The sequence below is a fragment of the Macrobrachium nipponense genome, chromosome 1, assembly GCF_015104395.2.
Source record: "Macrobrachium nipponense isolate FS-2020 chromosome 1, ASM1510439v2, whole genome shotgun sequence".
In the NCBI taxonomy this organism is placed as follows: Eukaryota; Metazoa; Arthropoda; class Malacostraca; order Decapoda; family Palaemonidae; genus Macrobrachium; species Macrobrachium nipponense.
This window is the reverse complement of record NC_087200.1, coordinates 90,679,960-90,700,719: the sequence shown is the minus strand read 5'-3', so window position 1 is coordinate 90,700,719 and position 20,760 is coordinate 90,679,960.

Sequence of the window (20,760 nt, the reverse complement as noted above, 5' to 3'; positions counted from 1 at the left end):
ATGTTGACCAAATGGGAAGTACTTTGCTAGAGAATGATGTACATGAAACTGAAATAGATTTTCCATATTCACAACGTGTACATACATATGCAATATACATTGTAAACATGGAAAATCTATTTCAGTTTCATGTACATCATCCTCTAGCAAAGTACTTCCCATTTTCCCAATTTTAACGCCAATAACTCAGAATCAATCAATCAATAAATCCCATTTTGTCAATATGTACACACGACTTTCTTTCTCTTATAGCCATTCACTTTATCTACTCTCGACAGATATAAACATATAAAAATAAAATCATATAAATCTTTTGGCAGGTTAAATATTGTCTGCTCAGATCGCCTTAGACCACAGATGATCTTCTACGCATTTTCTTTCGTTTATCCTTTAATCCTCACCTCTCTTTCTTTCTTTCTTTCTTTTTTTTTTAGATTAAAAGGTCACTGATTTCTTGGCATCTTGACGGCCCACTCGTATAACATCCTTGAGTCTAGCTGAATCGCTATCGAACAAGGTCGAATCTTCTCGCTCTCCGAAGGATTCCCATTCTATTGGGTTCAGATGCACCCTAGTATCTCTTATGACCTGTTGTTCTTGACTGAACATCAGAAAGAGTATTAATGCACGGTGTTGTTTGCTGCTCTTGGTTAGTCACGTTCTTATTCAATGTCGTGTTAGGGAAAAACTTTTTCTTGGAGTTTCCTTAGATTCGGATTAAAGAATAATAATTAAAATAAGAAATAATTAAAAATTAAAATAATTAATAATAATCAATAATAATAATAATAAATAATAATAATAATAATAATAATAATAATATTTTTGGCGTTTTTTCGGAGATTTTTCGGCGATTTTCGCCGAAAAACGTCAAAATATTATTATTATTATTATTATTATTTTGTTCTAAAGGGTCCACAATAATACAAAGTGTTAAGAGTCCGTGTATAATTTTTAAGACTTTACAGAAAGCTTTCGAACCCTTCCCTGGGTTCATCTTCAGTCCAAATGAACAATTCGTTACAACAAGTACAGAGGTAAATTTAAAAAAAAACAAGAGTCGTTGAAGATCGTTGACACCGGCCGTTAGCTCGTTAATGGCCCTCTTTCTTCATCACCTGGCCCATTAACGAGCTAACGGCCGGTGTCAACGATCTTCAACGACTCTTGTTTTTAAATTTACCTCAGTACTTGTTGTAACGAAAAACGCCAAAATATTATTATTATTATTATTATTATTATTATTATTATTATTATTATTATTATTATATTATTATCCGAATCTAAGGAAACTCCAAGAAAAAGTTTTTCCCTAACACGACATTGAATAAGAACGTGACTAACCAAGAGCAGCAAACTGGATGTCGTTGAGCTTATATTGCGCCTTCTGAACTTGGCATATAGTAAGTTCCTTCATTTCGGCTGTCCGCAGTTCATTTATTATTCCGACGTTTCGATGTTCATCGCTACCATCTAAAAGAGATGTATGGTAACATGGGTACATGTATGGAATATTTACACCGAAAATGGGTTTATAAAGGAGGAAGGGCAATTTTCAGTTGGTTGGTTCACAAAGAGAGAGAGAGAGAGAGAGAGAGAGAGAGAGAGAGAGAGAGAGAGAGAGAGATGGGTGGGGGGGGGGGTTATTTATTTATTTTTTTTTATGTTTGGTCATATTCAGGAACTCTCCTGTTTGATGCGAGTCTTGCTGATGGGGGCGCTGATTGGCTGGCGCCAGGGGGCGCTGTTCATTGCTTGAGGAGGCAGGCGGCTGTCGCATTATCTCAGGGGTGAGCCAATTGTTCTTCTGACAGTTTGGCAGTAGGAGGGAACGTCCCTCCTCCCAACACCATCCGTTGTCAACTAGTGTCAGGGCAACGTGCTCAAGTTCTTTAGAGGTAGCACCACAGGAAGAGCAATAGGAGAGGGTATGCTGGACATAGGCATTTATGCTGAATGTTTTATATCTATCTGGGCACTCTTCTTTGCTGCTGAGGCAGCGTTAATGTCGGTTGGTATTCTGTAAAACTTATTTTTGAAGCCTTGTAGGGGGCTGGTAACACGGACTTCCAAAAGGATGATGGTATTATCAACAGTTTTCTTGTACATAAGTGAAGGACTGATTCTTCTCCTAATGTTCAATAAAGTGTCCTAAGCTCTTTCTTGTCAGCAACGTGGACGAAGTTGTCATTTATGTACCTTACGTATGGGGCACTTTGGGATCCTGCCGAAGATACCGCTCGATAACTCCAACGTAGAAGTTGGCGAACAGCACACCAAGGGGAGAACCCATAGCAAGTCCGTCGATATGAGTCCATAGTTGTGCCTGCTGATTGACGAAGGGAGCCTCCTTCATTCAGATCTCCAGCAAGACACTTCTAGGATGTTTAAAGTAGAGGTGTACTCGTCCCTGTAGACCTTTTCAGGGATCATCTGTTTGGTCTCATTGACAGGCACATTGGTGGCAAAGCTCTCTACACCCAGATGATGCAAAGGTACTTTGGGATGGCACGGTGGCCTGTTGAGAAACTTTGATAGATGTACTGCAAAGTTCATCAGGGACATAAGGTGTTAGAATTTTATCTATGGTTTTTAGCCAGTTGGTAAGTCGGTGTTGGTGCAGATGGGGGAGGTGCACAACAAATACGGCGGCAGTAACCTCTTTCATTAATGCAGTTTGGTTCCCTTCTGATGCTGTTGACAGGATTCCTTTCAATACTCTTTTACGACTTTTTCCTTCTTTCCTATTATCTTACTGTAATGGGCATTATGTCTGTCCGTCCGTCTGTCATTCAATCACGGCCAAACGGCTGGTCAGATGGGCAGGAAACTTGGCAGGGTTATAGTGGGGACCCCTAAGATTGTTTATAATGGGGTTTCATCCTACCTCCCTCCTAATGGGCGTTTTGTCTCCGTCCTTTTCAAGGGACGGGTGGAAAACGGCTTGTAGGGCGAATAACCAGCTAGTTAAGTGAATTGCTGCTGCAGTTAGTCTTCCACTTCCTCATCAGTCAGCAGAATTTATTGAAAACAAAAAGTATGACTTTTCTCATCGTGTAAATAAAAATTAGACATATTAATGTACCCATTTTTTGTGATTTTCTAAAAAATAGTAACCAGCAGGTGTCACTGTCCTAAAACCTAACTCGTTCGTACATTTTATCTCTGTTTCACTGCTCGTTGTCATACCACACCTAACACAAATATTAATGAACTATGTATAAAAAAAAAATTTATAATGATTTTACTTTAGTACTGAATGAAAAAAAAATTGTATCTTTATCTAGCGATTTCTAGTGAATGAAGAAAAAAGCTGCAAAAAATTTTCCAATTGGGCTAACTTCAACTCGTGATACATATGCTTTATATTAGTTTAGGAACGTTGATAATATAGCGTAGTTATTTACAACTCATTCCTCTCTCTCCGTTTTTCACGCTCACTCACTCATTAGGACAAGTTCTATATTGCTCTTAACCTGCCACATTCCCTTTTTCTATCCCCCCCTTCCTCTCTAAAATTAGATAATCCTGTCATTAAATATAGCACTTCGTCATCCTAAAATAACAAGTTATTCATTTCTGTACGTGGTACGATTATCCGATCATTTTAGAATGCTTGATAACGTAATCAACTCCAATCAATCAAGAACAATCACGACTAATTATTTGCAGATCACCTTAATCACAGTAATCGTCTGTAAAATACCTGATTGATCTTGATTATCAATATCCTACATTTTACAGGTTTATTAATTTTACTAATCCCACTAATCACCGCCTATTGTAATGACTTACTGACTGTTAATCATAATTATTATTAACTATAATTACTAGAATTACATTTTCGAGTCCTGTCGACATTATTCTTCATGCGCATTTGATTAAAAAAAACACTAAATGGTAACTATGATGTAAAATTATTTCATCATATTAGGATAGTATAGCATTGCAATTACCAACGTCAAGATCTAGGTATTTTCCATTTTCTATCATAGATGAGAAAAAGAAAACGTATCTCCGTTCATTGGGTAATTTAGCTTAAAACCAGTGTTACGAGAGCAACCACAATAAACAAATTTTATCACAGAATGTCACGTTCATTTACGGAAAATTTACTTTGCATATTATACCTCTCGGTAATTTGTTTGGCTACAAATATCAGACCATTGTTAAAATCCTCCTTTCCAAGCAAGCATATTCAACAATTTGATGTTAAGAATGATAGCATGCAGTCGGGTTAACTTGTTACTAATTGCAATGGCTATGTGGTTTACCCAAACACCCGTACATTAACGAAATGCCTATTAAAACTATGGAAATTCTGTAAATACTCTGGGTTTGTTTTTTTGTATTTAGTGGATCATACTGAAAGATGAGCTGGATTTGAAAATTTAATAATTACAACTTAGTGCAGGTTATTTTAATGGAACGGAAAATCACTCTCAAACATTACATTTTTCTATTTGTTCATGTTAAACCACATGAATGTATCAAGTGTTCTGTTACGCAAGACATAAATTTTTTTTACACATTCATCAAAATATCTGAGCATTTAGTTTCCATCTAAAAAGCGGTATATTGCCACATAATCATAATTCACTCAGGCATTGTACTTCCCAGAAATGTGGGATTTATGCTGGGTGTGGAACGGTTAGCATCTGCGTGAGAAGTCCCCTACATGCTCGGCATACTTCTGCCAAGATCGTGTCGATTGTGAACATGGGATTCGTGTGGCTAAGGATTATTATCTATCGTTGTATTTCCAAGAGTTACGCACAGTGGGGGTTATCTTAATTAGCAACTAAGCTTGATCACGTGTTGTCACTTCGTATGCAATAAAACTAATATGTTGATGATGAATATGGGATGGTATAAATTAATAAAACAGCGCTATAAATTCTTGAATAATATTAATAAATGCAGTTAACAGACAGTCCTACCTGTTTAACAGTTTACTTTTTATCATGTGCAAAATGAAAAACATTTTGGCTCATTTTTATTGGGACATGATGGGCAGAACAACTTGAAATAGGATCACGGAAGCATCTAACAAAATTTGAGACAGCCCTGCTGACTACATAAGAGAATGATAAGACTAGGCATATAGGCGTGCAGACTATCTCGCCAACGTCAAGAGGAACAGGAATTTTCTGGATTGCAAACTGATCGCTCTTGTTTTCATACGATTTTCTGAGGCGCTGAAGCCGCCAATGAAACTATAGTTTTGACACTGGTTTATAATTACGATAGCATTCTGAAGTAATGTAAAACAAACTGAATGGTAAGACCAAAATCGAGTGGCGGGGCAGAGCTAAATTAGATTAATACAGTGGTGTCAGATGTACAAAATTCATGGTATGTATAAATCGTATTGAACTAGGATTTTGAAAGAACTCCATTACAGATTTGTACCAGAAATGATTATTTTTCGACTAAAAAGTCTTCCTATTCATTTTTACTACAAAAAGAATAAAAAAAAACTTATATTCGTAAACGTCGCATATTTTTGAAGACCTTTGTCAAATGTACTGCAAGTATAGTCAAGTAGTCTTCTAATCTCATTGAACGACCTTGACCCAACCATACAGGTCATTAAAGGATCCTTTAAAGCACATTTAAGCGCCCAGGTAAAGGAAATCAACAACAACGGTTTTTAATATTCACAGCACGAAAAAAGAAACGACGGACCATTGACATTTCAAGATGAATAGATCGTATTACTGTTGTACATATAAAAGAATATAAGAAAATATTCTTATTGTATATACTTAATGTACTTTTTTCGTAACACATTTTTTTACAAATAATACTCAAACAGGATATATATATATATATATATATATATATATATATTATATATATATATATATATATATATATATATATATATATATATAACTGAATCACGAAAATATGGAACATGAATATATAAATAAAGACAAAATCCTAGAAGGAAAAGGAATTTAAAAACAAGTTTACAAAGAAAGTTTGTCTAAATGACAGATGGGGATTACAAGGGGAAAATATTATGTACCTGGAATCCAACACAATTGAAGAATTACAGCAGATTAGGCCCAACAGCTCAGAAGCAGGAACAAGGCAATTAAAAGATTATAGTACAAAAGGTTGACTGACTACCAAAAATTTGTATAGAAGTATAGTTTGACAACTCTCCAATTCATAAGCAATAACAATTTTTGCAAGGTGGACATTTAAAAAAATATTAAACATACAAAACAAAGAAAAAAATATATAAGGTAACTAATATGTAATTAAGTCAGTCATTTTATACAGCTTACTTCCCGTTGTAATTTTAATCTTAGCCCTGGGATGTACTATTTGGACTCGTGTTTGCAAAATGTTAAAATGTCCAAGAAGGTTCTTAAAGATGAAACCATCGACTTAATTACAAATTAGTTACCTTATATGTACATTCTATGCATTCATATGCCTAATATTTTTTCTTTAAATGTTCACCTTGCAAAAATTGTTATTTTCCAATTGGAGAGTTGTCGATCTATACATCTATAAAATTTTTGGTGGATAGTCACCTTATTTGAATAATCTTTTAATTGTCTTGTCTATGCTTCTAAGCTGTTGAACCTAATCTTTCGTAAAACCTCTTGACACTGTTTTGATAGGTCTACTAATTCTTCAGTTGTGTTGGATTCCAGGTACAAAACAACATTTGTGAACCCTACGGGTAAAAAGAGGGATCAATTAGATTGCAATAAGGTTTTTTGTGGTGAGGGTAAGGTAACTTTTGCCTCCTCGATCACAGCCCACCACGTATTCAAACATTCCTCTTTTGTGCTTTGACCAATTCACATGCTAACAATTTAAAGTAAGTTTTCAGTAACTGAAGCCTACATTATTTCATTAAGAGGCGAGGGGCTGAGCATCTCTGTGCATATCCTCGTTTGCAATTTTAAGTGCATTTGCATACCTTGCTTTTTAACTTCGTCGTCAGTGGATTTTTTGTAAACCCAACTATAGTTGAACTAGCGTTAAATTATTGTAAATTTGCATGTTTTTCATGTTAACGTAGGTGATTATATAGTTTGAGTATGTTTTTTGTACTGTAGTTTATATTTGTAGTAAAGTTAGAAAGTGAACTCGTGTTTGGCGTAACTGCTACCCTGTAGTGCTGAACTGAAACAATAGTGACAGTCAGTGGAGTCATATCCTTGCTTATAACAGCGGGCACGAACAATAGTGTAAAAATCGAGGAAAATTCTCGACATTGACAAAGAAAGGTCATTTAGAGACTAAGACCAACAGAAGAATTTAAAAAATTAAGGAATAAGAAATAAGAAGTGGTGATTTATAGCACAAGCTTGAATATTTAAAAAAGAGACTACGAAGGAGTGTTGATAAAAAGGAGGAAACGAATAGGCATATGAACAGAACCCTGAAGTGCACCACTAGACACGGATAAAAAAAAGAGAAATAAACAATGGCTGTCTGAAGCCTTCCTTTGTTGTGTATATAGTGCACACACACACATTTATATATATATATATCATATATATATATATATATATATATATATATATATATATATATATATATATATATATATATATATGTATATAGTGTGTGTGTGTGTTTGTGTGAAAAAACTTACAGCCACGAATGGAAATTGAAACACAACAGATGCTAAGTACTTTCGTTTCATTACCAAAACATTTTTACAGCAACTGTTGCTGTGACCATATGTCTTGGTAATGGGACGAAAGTACTTGGCATCTCCATCTCCAGTGTTTCAATTTTCCTTCGTGGCTGTAACTTTGTTTCTCTCTCTCACACACACACACACACTCCACACACACACACACACACACACACACACACATATATATATATATATATATATATATATATGTATATATATATATATATATACATATATATATATATATACTACATACATACATACATATATAGATATATATAGATATATAGATATATACTATATATATATATATATATATATATATATATATATATATATATAATCTTTTTGAGACTTAATGAAATTATAAAAAAGTAAAAGCAACAAGAAACATGAAAAATGCTTGTGGAGCTGAAAATGAAATGTCTAATACATAAAAAAAAAAAAAAAAAAAAAAAAAAAAAACGAAATAGGTATTCAAAACTAACAATAGCAAATGCAAAGTAAACAGGACCTTGACCTGTTAAGTGCCTATGATGAAGCTACAAAACAAACAATAGCTAAGTCAGTGTACGCTGGACGATTGTTATTCAGCTCAGGTTTCGCCTTTAAACACAAGAGACTCGGAAATAAGGGCCCAGTGCGATCGAACAGACATTATAGCTAGGACATCTATAACAGTTCTGTGACTGTGGAGAGCTAAAGTTCATTTCTCACTGGATTTATCATCTATGAAGGTTAAAGAAAAAAGTTAGCCGAGGTGCCCCACAAAAATATGGGGAAATTTCGTGAAAGCCCAAAATCCAAAATGACTACCGTTAGCAAAGCTGGAAATGAACTTTTTTAATGGTGTGGCCAACAGTGCTTCATGACACATGGTTTCTGAGACTATTTGGGTTAAGAAATTCATAACTAATGTAGATTTATTGATCTGACCTATGTTTGACCTTCAAGTTCTAGATGGCCGCCAATTGCTGGTTCTTGAAATGTGAATTTTTCAAAACCTTAATACTAGGCTCAAATGAAACCTCTGCTCATACTGAATTCAGTTATGGACTAAAATTACAACTTACACATAGTCATCAAATGTTTGGGTTGGAACCAATGAAAGCAGGGAAACAGAGGATTCTTAAGCTTGGTATTCTTTTCACTAAAACTTTTTTTTTCTTAATATTAGCTAAAAAGAATCATCTGAATCTGTTGAATCTCCACACTGACTCCTCTCATCTCAGTTACTCTAACTGAGCAGTCATGGGGGATAAGCTGCTGGAGCAAGGGGGTTAGGGTGTGACGCACTGGTCGACACTTTCCATTCACTATACTCTGTTTTTTTTCCATCTGTCCATCCGCCTGTGATGCTCGCGCATGGTAACACTGCGTCCCGGGCTTTAAATAGTTACGCTATGTGTAAGTTTTAGGTTAACAAAAGGACATCTGGGTGTACATTTGCAACTGAAAAGTGTTTTAATAATTTACTGTATGCGAATTATACCATTAATATTAAAAATAGGATATTATTTAAAGCCTGGGATGCAGTGTTACCATGCGCAAACACCACAGGCGGATGGCCAGATGGAAAACCAGATACATGCACCATAAAGCGATGTAAGTACAATCACTGATATGCAAAAAATGGCTAAGACAAAGAGACTCATGTGCACTAAGAGTAGTGGGTTAAAGTGGCTTTTCCTTAGCAACATTCACTTCAGGATGTGACATCCCTGCCTACACGAGTTAGGGTCGAAGAGCCTCGTTAGCCTTGGCAGGTAACTCTTCTAAAATAAAGACACTTTGAAATCAAACCATCAGGTGGAAAGGACCCTTCAGACTTTGTAAACAACCCTTCTACGAGGAGGTTACTCTGAACACAAACATTGTTCTCCAACCTTGTACTGAACCATAGCCATTGCTGGAGGGTACAATAAGGCATGTTTCCTCTTTTTTTGCTCAAAAAGTGTTTAGAACAAGCTGATGAGAAAGCAAAAGTTGCTTGGTAGATTCTCAGGAAAGTACCTTCTTTACCTATTCTTTTCCTGCTAGGCTTTTCATAATTTCTAAATCCATCATGACTGCCCTCCCCCAGTTGTTAAGGCACAATTAGTGGGTTTCTTGTTTGCCTTATTAGGTGTGCCAGCTTCACGTTGTCAACCAGTTGCTTCAAGCACCTTTTTCAGTTACATATGATCAGGTTAATTTTTATATAATTGCTTATTCTGTTAATTTTTATTATGTTGCTGTTGTTATTAGTCTATCTACCTTCTTCACTAATAATTTCATGTTGTTAATTTTAACTCTTTCACGAGACACTGAGCTGAGCCCTGGGCCTCCTACTTATTACTGTAAAAAAAAATTGCAAACATAAGGTCCAATTTTCTTGACCTCCAGAATTGTGCCCATATCTATGATTTGATGCTTCTTTTAAGATACTTTTAAGTAGTAACAAGTCTAAGGTTGATTTTTTGATCCCAGGGTTTGGTTCCCTGACTTTGTCATATCATCCCCCATGTGCAAGACATGGCTGTATACACTAAGTCCAGACGACTTATTTATCATTAGAAAAACTTGGAATGTAGTTGCCATGAAGTTATTTGTTTCAAGACTTTCAGTAAATTCTACAATGTTTGTGTAATTGCTGTTTACTGCAATCCAAATATCGACGATTCTATGTATGACAGTCTCTTTGCGAGGATTAGTATGGCTCAGTCACAGGGCTCAGAAGCTTCATTTGTTATTTGTGGAGACCGCAATGCAAAGCACAGTGAGACCTTATATTAAAAGATGTTCCAATGTTTGCAAGTATATGGGCATTTCTGATCACTGTGCCATTAAAATGGACATATCTGGTAATCAGTATATTCTTAATGCCACTATTGGGAAAACAGTCTGGCTGAAATCTAGAGCCAATTAGGATCATTACTGAAGCCTACCTGTAAGGTATTTCATATTTAATTTTGTAACTGCCTTGTGTAGATTGTTAACTATACCTGCCCTCCTGTGCTTTTGTTCTGCCAGTGAGAGGCAACGTTTGCTACCCGCTCTTTTTCAGAGTTAGTTAAGGTTAGCGACAGGTGTTGGTTGCTTGTCAGTCACTGAAGACCAAGGCGATGGCCATCTTTAGCAGGGGGAGATGGCCATCTTTAGCAGGTTGAGATGGCAAGTACAGCAGGTTATGGTTACCTGTTGACAGTTGTATTTCGCAGAGGATTATGTCAGTCACATCACTGAAGATGTATTGGTGGTTTAACCATGGTCACCAGTACAGAGGAGGCATAGTTCTGTGGCAACTAAGCAGTTGTTGCATTGACTGTGATTGCCGGTCATCATGTATTTTACAGATGTTCCTGTTTGCCTTCCTGTGTAGGGGTATGACAATGTTATGGCAGTGGTCAATGGTCATCCTCAAGGACCTTTGTTTGTTTGTATGGTGCTTTTACATTGCATGGAACCAGTGGTTATTCAGCAACGGGACCAATGGCTTTACGTGACTTCCGAATCACGTCGAGAGTGAACTTCTATCACCTGAAATACACATCTCTCACTCCTCAACGGAATGGCCGAGAATCGAACCCGCAACCACCGAGGTGGGACGCCAACACCATACCAACCACGCCACTGAGGCGTCAAGAACCTTTGACTGTGGTCTCAATATCCTTTTTTCATGATATTATTGATGGTGTTTTTATCTGAGCAAGTGTTCCTCTGATCATTCAATTATTTTATGTCATTATTTATGTTGTTGTTGAGTAAGTGTATGGCTCAGGTGTTTATGCTGTAAAGACAACTTTTCCACTAATATCCTGTACATAATTAAATCTAACTGCATTGTACCTTATCCACGATAAAGAGCATTTTCCGGCCTTGCCGCCAACATATTACTCATGCATCTTTGATAGATGTAACTAATTATATCCTTGTATGTATGTTTGTGTAGAAACACAAATCGACTGGCCCAGAGTCAGTTTTTGCCTCAGTGTGGGTCGGATACCACATATCAGTCCGCACTCCTTTCTCTTTGTCGACAACTCACAACTGGTGACCTCCCAGATTGGACAGTGACACAGGAGTTTTGGCTCAACCATTAATGGACTCATTATGGCTGCTCACCTTCTGAGAATCTTTAACAAACTAAATACGGTGCCACAGTCTAGGTCTCTGAAAGTTCCTCTCCACGGTCGACACCAATGCCATTAGCAGACTCAATACGGCACAAATTCCCAAGGTGTGTTTTGGTCTTTTACGGACGGTTTGGCCTGCCATTCACGACTCACGTCGACCGTTTCTTGTAAGGTGAAAATGCCAGACTCCGCAGCAGACAGTCCCTCGGAGGCTACACAAAGCCTCCCAGCCTCCATTGCACCTACACGCATGGCCGCCGCTCAGTCAGTCAAGTTGCTGCCCTTCTGTCAACAAAACCAGTCCTCATGGTTGTACTACCAAGATAGAGGTGATCAAGGCTGACATCGTCATAGCAGCTCTCCCGGCAGATGTTTTCAGCCGCCTATCCCCGTGGCTAAAACACACAGGTCGCCACCTTCACCCTCAACAAACTGAAGCAGAAGCTCGTCGACACATACTCCCTCTCGAACCCCAAAAGAGCCACCCATGTCCTCGATCTCATCATCAACCCGATGCGCGACACAGACCCGAAGGACACCTGGGACAAGTTAATGAGGTTTCCTCCTACTACTGGAGATTGGCGCCGAAGGGTGGGGAAAGGAGATCAGCCTCTCCCGCAAGATATTTCTATGCCAGCTGTTCCCTGGAGGTTCATGAACAGATTCCCAACACCCACTCCCTGCCCGTGGATCAATTGGTCAACAAAGCCCAGAAACTAACTGAGGCTGCCCCTCCATCAACAAACTGTCTGATGACAGACAATCCTGAGGCCACAGAGGTGTTCGCCGTGCACCACAGGAAGGGCCCCCCGCAGCAGTGAGGGGAAAATGCAGCCTGGTGTTTCTTCCACTGGAAGTTCGGGAGGAACGTCAGGAGGTGTGAATCACCCTGCTTACATTCCTCACCAAAAAACAGGGAAGGCAACCGCCCTCATCATCAGCCATGGCCACGACCACATTGGGGCCACACCCTGTAAACTTCTACGTCCGCGACGGGATTTCCAGCTGCAGGATGCTGGTTGACACCAGGGCGGTACAGTTGGTGTTACCGCCATCAGGAGAGGACCGCAGCTGCAACCCCCATGCCGCAGCCACTCTTGTTGCTGAGAAGGGAACCCCCATCCGCTCCTACGGCACGAAGCCCCTGAAGATCTCTATCTTGGGGTGTTCCTATGTCTGGCTGTTCATTGTTGCGGACGTAAAGGGCCCCCCTCCTGGGGGCAGATTTCCTGGTGCAGCACAGACTCCTGGTGGACGTGGGCCGCAAATGTCTCCTCGACATGGGAACATGGCGCTCTCTCCCACTCACTGCGGGCCCAAGCATACCCACCATTTGTTCCATTATGCCCCACAAATACAGCAACCTCCTGCAGGAATTCCCCGACGTGTTTAAGCCAGAACTTCGTCAGGTGGCCGGGACCCCGGCCAAGCATGGTATATATCACCACATCAAAACCACGGGCCCTCCCACACATGCAAAGTTCCGCTGACTTCTGCTGAACCGCCTCCTAGATGCCAAGAAGTTTTTCACAGAGATGGAACGAATGGGTATTTGCAGGAAAGCTTCAAGCCTGTGGGCATCCCCCCTTCACATGGTAAAGAAGCCAGACGGTACCTGAAGGCCATGCGGAGACTACCGTTGGCTGAAACTGGCAACGACCCCCAACCACTACCCTCTGTCGAATGTGCAGGACCTGAATGGGGTCCTCCACGGAGCGGAGGTATTTTCCGAAATGGACCTCCGTAAATCTTATTTTCAGGTTCCCATTCACCCTGAGGACGTCCCCAACACAGCCATCATCATGCTGTTTGGGTCCTATGTCTTCTCCTACTCCAACTTCAGCCTGAGGAATGCCAGAGCCACTTTCCAGCACCTGATGAACAGCATCCTGGGAGACCTGCCTTTCTGCGTCTGCTACGTTGACAACATCTTGATTTTTTCCAGGTCCCCGAGGAGCACCTCCACCATGTTCTGGCCATCCTGAAGCACCTCCAATAGAACAGGCTGGTCTTCCGTTTCAACAAATGCATCTTCGAGACAGAGAAGGTGAACTTCCTCGGGCATGAGATCTCTCCGACGGGCGTGCGCCCCAAGGTCTCAAAGGTAATCGCCATAGAGAAGTTCCCGACTCTGACGACGATCAAGGCCCTGCAGGAATTCATCAGCATGGTGAATTACTACTGCCGCTTCATCACAGACATTGCTGCGCACCATGTCTCCCCGGATGGAGGTCCTGAAGGGGAAGCCAAAGAAGTTGGTGTGGGAGGCAGTGCAGCAACGGGCTTTCCATCAAACTAAGACATCCCTCACCAGGACCATCACCTTGGCCCAACAGGACCCTGACACACCCATGCAACTCACCACCAAAGCTAGCAACGTCAACTGTAGGGCTGTCCTGGAGCGAGTGACACATGGGTCTCCCCAACCCCTCGCCTTCTTCAGCAGGAAGTTGAAGCCTACCGTGACCCGCTACAGGACTTTTGACCACAAGTTATTGGGTGTCTACCAGGCCGTGAGCCACTTCTGATACCTTTTGGAGGGCTCCCCTTTCACCATTAGTCCATGCCATCACCAAGGCAGGCGATGCCTGGTCAGCAAGGCAGCAAGAGCACCTCACAGCCATCGCAGAGTTTGGGTGCACCATCCACTACATTCCCAGCGAGAAGAACCCCTGTGGCTGATGCTTTATCCAGGATCGAGATCAGTGCTGTCCAACTCAGAATTGACTACGAGGACCTGGCCTGGGAACAGTCCACCGATCCTGAAGCCAGCCTACCGCACGGCCCTCAACTCCCTTAGGTGGGAAGACGTGCCCTTCAAACCCTCTGGCACAAACTCCTCTGCGACACCAGCGTTGGCCGCCCCTGCCCGTTGTTTCCTGCCTCCCGCAAGAAGGTTTTTAACGTGATCCACAGCCTCTCTCACCCATCTGGTTGAACAACGACGCACCTCCTGATGGAGAAATTTGCATGGCATGGAATCCGGAAAGACTTGCGGGAATAGGCCAAGAACTGCATGCCATGCCAGACAAGCAAAGTCAGCCAGCACACAGAATGGGCATAGGCGAAGGTTTTGCCACATCCACATAGACATCGTCGGGCCCCTACCACCATCCTGGGGCGTGAGATACCTCTTGACGATCATCGACCGGTCCACCAGGTGGCCTGAAGCAACCCCGATGACAGAGGCCACCACCAGCACCTGCGCAGATGCCCTCCTCTCCAGTTGGATCAGCCACTTCAGAGTGCTTGACGTCATAACAACAGACCGTGGCCCCGATTTTCTGTAGGACCTGCGGGCCGCCCTGGCCCACCTGATGGGGACTTTGCACCACAGCCTACAACCCCATAAGAAATGGCATGGTGGAAAGGGTCCACCGCTCCCTGAAGGCCGCACTGATGTCATGTTGCATGGGCAATGATGAAGTCACAGCTACCTTGGGTACTCCTTGGCCTTCGCACCGCCCCAAGGGCCAACAGCGAAGCATCACTCACGGAGAAAGTCTATGGGGAAACTCTGGCAAGTACCAGGTGAACTCTTCCCGACAAGCACCGATGGCGGAGACATCTCTATCGCGAGACTTCAGGAGACCGCCGGAAAATTCACGCCCTGCCTCAAGACTTCCTCCGACAGGACCAAGCGATTTCAGCCCAAAGCCCTATCTTCCTGTGGGCACGTTTTTGTCCAAAACGATGCCCACTGCCCACCTCTGATGAGACCCTTTCGCGGCTCCTACAGCGTCCTCTGCTGCACGGACAAGGCGTACCTCATCTAATACACGCCCGTGAGGATTAGTGGAACCAGGTAGACGTCCTAGGATGCCTCCGCAAAACAATTCTCCTCCCAAGGTTTCTGAGCTGCCCAAACGGTGCTACAGCCACCCGAAGGTGGCAGTCAAACCCCCCAGGACCCGTTCCAGGGGAGGCATCCTGCCACCCGGCCCACTGGAAGACGCAGAGGACTAGAGCCCCCTGATAGAGCTAGTGTCACAGACTCAGGGTCGCCTCCGTCCTCTGATATGTTATCGCGAATAGGGGCCACAATGTCTTCCAATTCTTATTATCATAATCATTGTCTGGGGGGGGGGACATATTTGTAAGGACAACGCTTTTCCGCTAATATCCTGTACATTATTAATCTAACCGCATTGTACCTTAATCCACTGTATAGAGCATTTTCTGGCCTTGCTGCCAACATATTACTCATGCATCTATGATAAATGTAACTCATTATATTCTTGTATGTATGTATATTTAGAAACACAAATAAACTGTCCCAGAGTAAGTTTTTGCCTCAGTGTTGGTCGTATAACACATATCCGTCTGCACCCCTGATTATAAGCTCCTGTTTACCTGTAATAAACATCAGTACTGCTTTACCTGTCTCTTTGCCGATACCTCACAATTTAATTGTTGATGTTGATTGGCAAGTGTTTGGCTCTGCTGTTTATTGTTGGTGAGCAAGTGTATGGCTCAGGTGTTTATTTATATCACTGTTGATTTTGATTAGTGTGATAGGATTGAGCAAGTGTATGGCTTTTTATTATACTTTTGGTTAGAACCTTAACTCAATTGTAAATATGTAAACTGACTTAGAGATAATAAAGAGTTTTAAGGTTATTCTATTCATTTATTTGCTTCCTCCTCCTTGATTTGCTTTGGGACTTCCTGGACAATCCATTTCTGGTCCCCATTTATTTAAGAACCTGACGAACCAGGAATTGGTTCATGACAAATGGCAAGCTTGCCAGGATCGGTTCTGTTGTGGCTGTTTTTTTTTTTTTTGGCAGCTGGGGGAGTGAGTGTAGTGAGTTTTATAAAAAAAAAAAAAAAAAATTTATAGGTAGGGAGGTGTAAGGTATTTCGGTAATTACTTAATTTTGTAACTGCCTTGTGTGGTTTGTTAAATATACCTGCCCTCCTGTGCTTTTGTTTTGCAGCAGAGCAACATACTGTTAGCACCAGGTGTTGGTTGCTTGTCAGTCACTGAAGACCGAGGAGATGGCTGTCTTTAACAGGTTGAGATGGCAAGTACAGCCAGTTATGGTTACCTGTTGGCAGTTGTATTTCGCAGAGGATTACGTCAGTCAAATCACTGAGGATGTGTTAGTGGTTTAACTATGGTCACCAGTACAGAGGAGGCATAGTTCTGTGGCAACTATGCAGTTGTTGCATTGACTGTGATGGCTGGTCGTTATGTATTTTACAGATGTTCCTATCTGCCTTCCTGTGTAGGAGTATTACGATATTATGGCAGTGGTCGATGGTCATCTTCAAGGACCTTTGACTGTGGTCTCAATATCCTTTTTTCATGATATTATTGATGGTGTTTTTGAGCAAGTGTTCCTCTGATCATTCAATTATTTTATGTCATTATTTATGTTGTTGACGAGTAAGCGTATGGCTCAGGTGTTTATTTAAGTAATTGTTGTTGTTGATTAGCAAGTGTTTGGCTCAGTTGTTTATTGTTGATGAGCAAGTGTATGGCTCAGGTGTTTATTTATGTCACTGTTGATTTTGATTAGCGGAGTATGGCTCGGGATATTTTCATATCATAGCGTGATAGAGTTGAGCAAGTATATGGCTCTGGTGTTGGGCAGGTGTATGGCCCTGATAATATGCCAAATTTTATTTTTTCATATGTTTTCTTTACTGTTAACTGCTGCTGCTGTAATTATACTTTTGGCTAGAACCTTAACTCAATTGTAAATAAGTAAATCGACTTAAGAGATAATAAATAGGTTTAAGGTTATTTTAGTCGTTTATTTGGTTCCTCCTCCTTGATTTGCTTAGGGGGACTTCCTGGTCCTTCCAGTTCCGGTCCCCATTTATTTAAGAACCTGACGAACCAGGAATTAGTTCATGTCACTGCCAAGCACTTAATATTTGAGATGCTATATCAGATCCAGATCCCAAGAAGTTAAATGAAATGCTGATAGCAATTTCAGTTAGGTATGTCCCTTGAAAGTCATCAAATTCAGGGCAAATGACATAGACGAACTTACCATGACAAACCGACCAAATTCATGACGAGGAGACGAAAACATTCACATGAAAATTACACCATTTTTGTTTAGTCTCACTGTGCTGAAAATAGAACTTACCATACAAGTGAGACAAATCACAATAATTCCTTAATTAATAAGTCAAAGTCCAAGTCGTCAGTTTCAGTCCTCCCCAAAGCTATTGCTTCTCGGGCGGACGTCAGCCAGGATCCCCAACTCCCCACCATGACGTCACTCATGGAGGTCACCACTGGTAGACAACTTCACTTATTTGCCCCTGACAGAAGGCGAATACCGGCCCGCAAAATTACGAGACCAGATGTTACTTGTCTATCTTTTGGTCAAGCTCGTCTTCCATTCCACCACTACTAACAGATGATGGCAGATTGGTTACTGGCCCTAAGAAAAAGGCTGAACTGCCTCATCGAGCTTTTGAAACTAAGTAATCAGATGAGGTTGTCCCTCTCCCTGATACTTGTCACAATGAATTTATTCTTACAAAATTCTTTATAATCTTGATAGCTGAGGTGGAGATCCTGATAGTTTCTTCCCTTTGCTTTTTTAAAAAGGTTTCCAGTGAGTTGTCTCCAAAGATGAGTAGATTCTATAGAGTTTTATGTCGACATAGCATCTTTGTGGATGAGTACAACCTTAGTAATACAGTGTCTGTTCCAAAGAATGGTATATCCACAGAATGCAGAAACTACAAGCCAATTACTATTCTACCAGTGCTCTCCAAAGTTGCAGAAAAACTTATTTCTAAGCCACTATATAAGCATGTGCAATCGAAAGGACTGTTAGCCGATAATGACTAGTAGATCGTGTACAGATTTCCCACTGCATCCTCCCCTTCAGGGGCCTCACATATTTATATGTGATAAAATCAATGCAACCTACGATTATTTAAATAATTTGTCCTTCCTCTACAAGAATACTGTTCTCCAGTCTAGATGGCTGCGTCTGCCAGAGATTTATCTCCTTTGGAAGGTAGTTTGTGGTGGTAAATTTCTGTTTCCTAATATTGGCAGTTATGACTTGGACCACCGACGAATGGTCTCGTGTTTGTCAGTTATTCATAAGTTGTATTTTAACGGGGATGTTTCACATTCACAATTCATCCCTGTATCTTCTTTTCCTGCCGAGAATTGCTAAACAGCAGCACCAATGTGTAGTCAATTTGCCTCACTGTCGAACTTCTCTGTTCGAGAGGTCCTTTATTCCTCGCACTGGTGGACTGGAGCATTCTTCCTGAGTATGTCTGCAATTGGATCCTCAAAAGTTCAAGCAAAGATGCAATGCACTACTACTCTAAAATATTTCTCCTCGTTCTTTATCCATTTGCTTACACTTTTATCTATCTATTTCTTAACTTCTTTATAGAGAACCATTTATTCACCCTAACATCAATTAATTTTTTTAAGGAAACACAAACTGTCTTCTTCAGTAGTGAAACTCATATGTTCCTATTATATTACAGAAAAATAAATGGTCCTGAGTTTTTAGACGAACTTTGAGAATGTTTGAAATGACTTATGACACAGTTTCAAGCTATTATTTATGAGAGTGACACCTGACGGGTGATGTTCAGGAAAGTAATGGCACATTCCAGTAGCTTTCTTGACAACTTCAATAACGAATGAAATAAAGAAGAAAAAAGTCGTGTAGAACTGGCCATGATATGAATTAAATGGCCACTGAATGACTGATAAGACTGCGTTGCTTCAAACAACAACAGAAATTAATTCCGCACACAAAGATGTGTGGTGTTTATACCGAACATCTTGAGGGTAACAACTGCTGAGGACTCTTTCTCAGCCAGGTAACAGATTCTTATTTGTTTCCGTTTAGCCAATTAGTGCTGAACGCAGAATCAAGAGGGGGGAAATATAAAAAGCTTAGACGTACCAGTCTTTTCAGTGACATTATTATTCCCGTGGCATAAATTAGAAATAGACTTGTAGGCGAACTTTGGAATAATAATAATATTATCATAATACAATTTGTATGGGACCAGACATTTGATTTGATTTTATGAAATATAGGCTGTCAAGAAATATAGACTGTCGGTCATTTAGCGCTTGAGACTGAAAGAAGGGAGTTGGAATGCTTGGGCAGCAAGATAAAGATATCTAGAAAATAAAGATGAAGTACTACAAGGATCTCCATGTGGAACAATGATAAAAACCTCGCAGTTGTACTGAGAAGTAATAGAGAGGTTGGACACCAAGACTGAAGAAATAATGCGGGAATGTGGCTTAAAGAAAAATTGTGGCTACAAATTGGGTGCAGCTAAGGGCCGAAGGGACGCTGATAATAAATAGTACATCAGGTGAGGTACACCGACGGCACTACTTCCATACAGGAAGGTAACCAGATAGACATCTTAAGTGAGAGACCTGAATTGAAGCATGACGGAGTTCAGGACACGAAATAACTAGACAACAATAAGGCGAAGGAAAAAAATGACAAGAATGGCAGATAGCCAAGCAGATGGGGTCGGAATGAAAGTGCAATAACTTCTTTAGTGATGCGTACATTGTGTGTTCATGGTACATTGTACACAGTACGCTCACAGTAAGAGAAGGATGAATCAAAAAGGACTTATTGTAAAGGAATGCATGAGTGCTTGCATCACATAAGTGTACGTGTATAAATACATACATACATATATACATTTGTTCTCTCTAAATTATATATATATATATATATATATATATATATATATATATATATATATATATAATATATATAGATAGTATATATTAATATATAATATATATTATATATATATCTATATATATATATATATATATATATATATTATATATATATACTGTGTCATTACATGGATTAAGGCTCTTGCTTGACTCCAGTTAATAGGATGATCTAAATCTCTCATATGTACGAATAATGCATTCGATATTTGCCCAGTTCTCACAGAATATTGGTGCAAATATCGGATGCA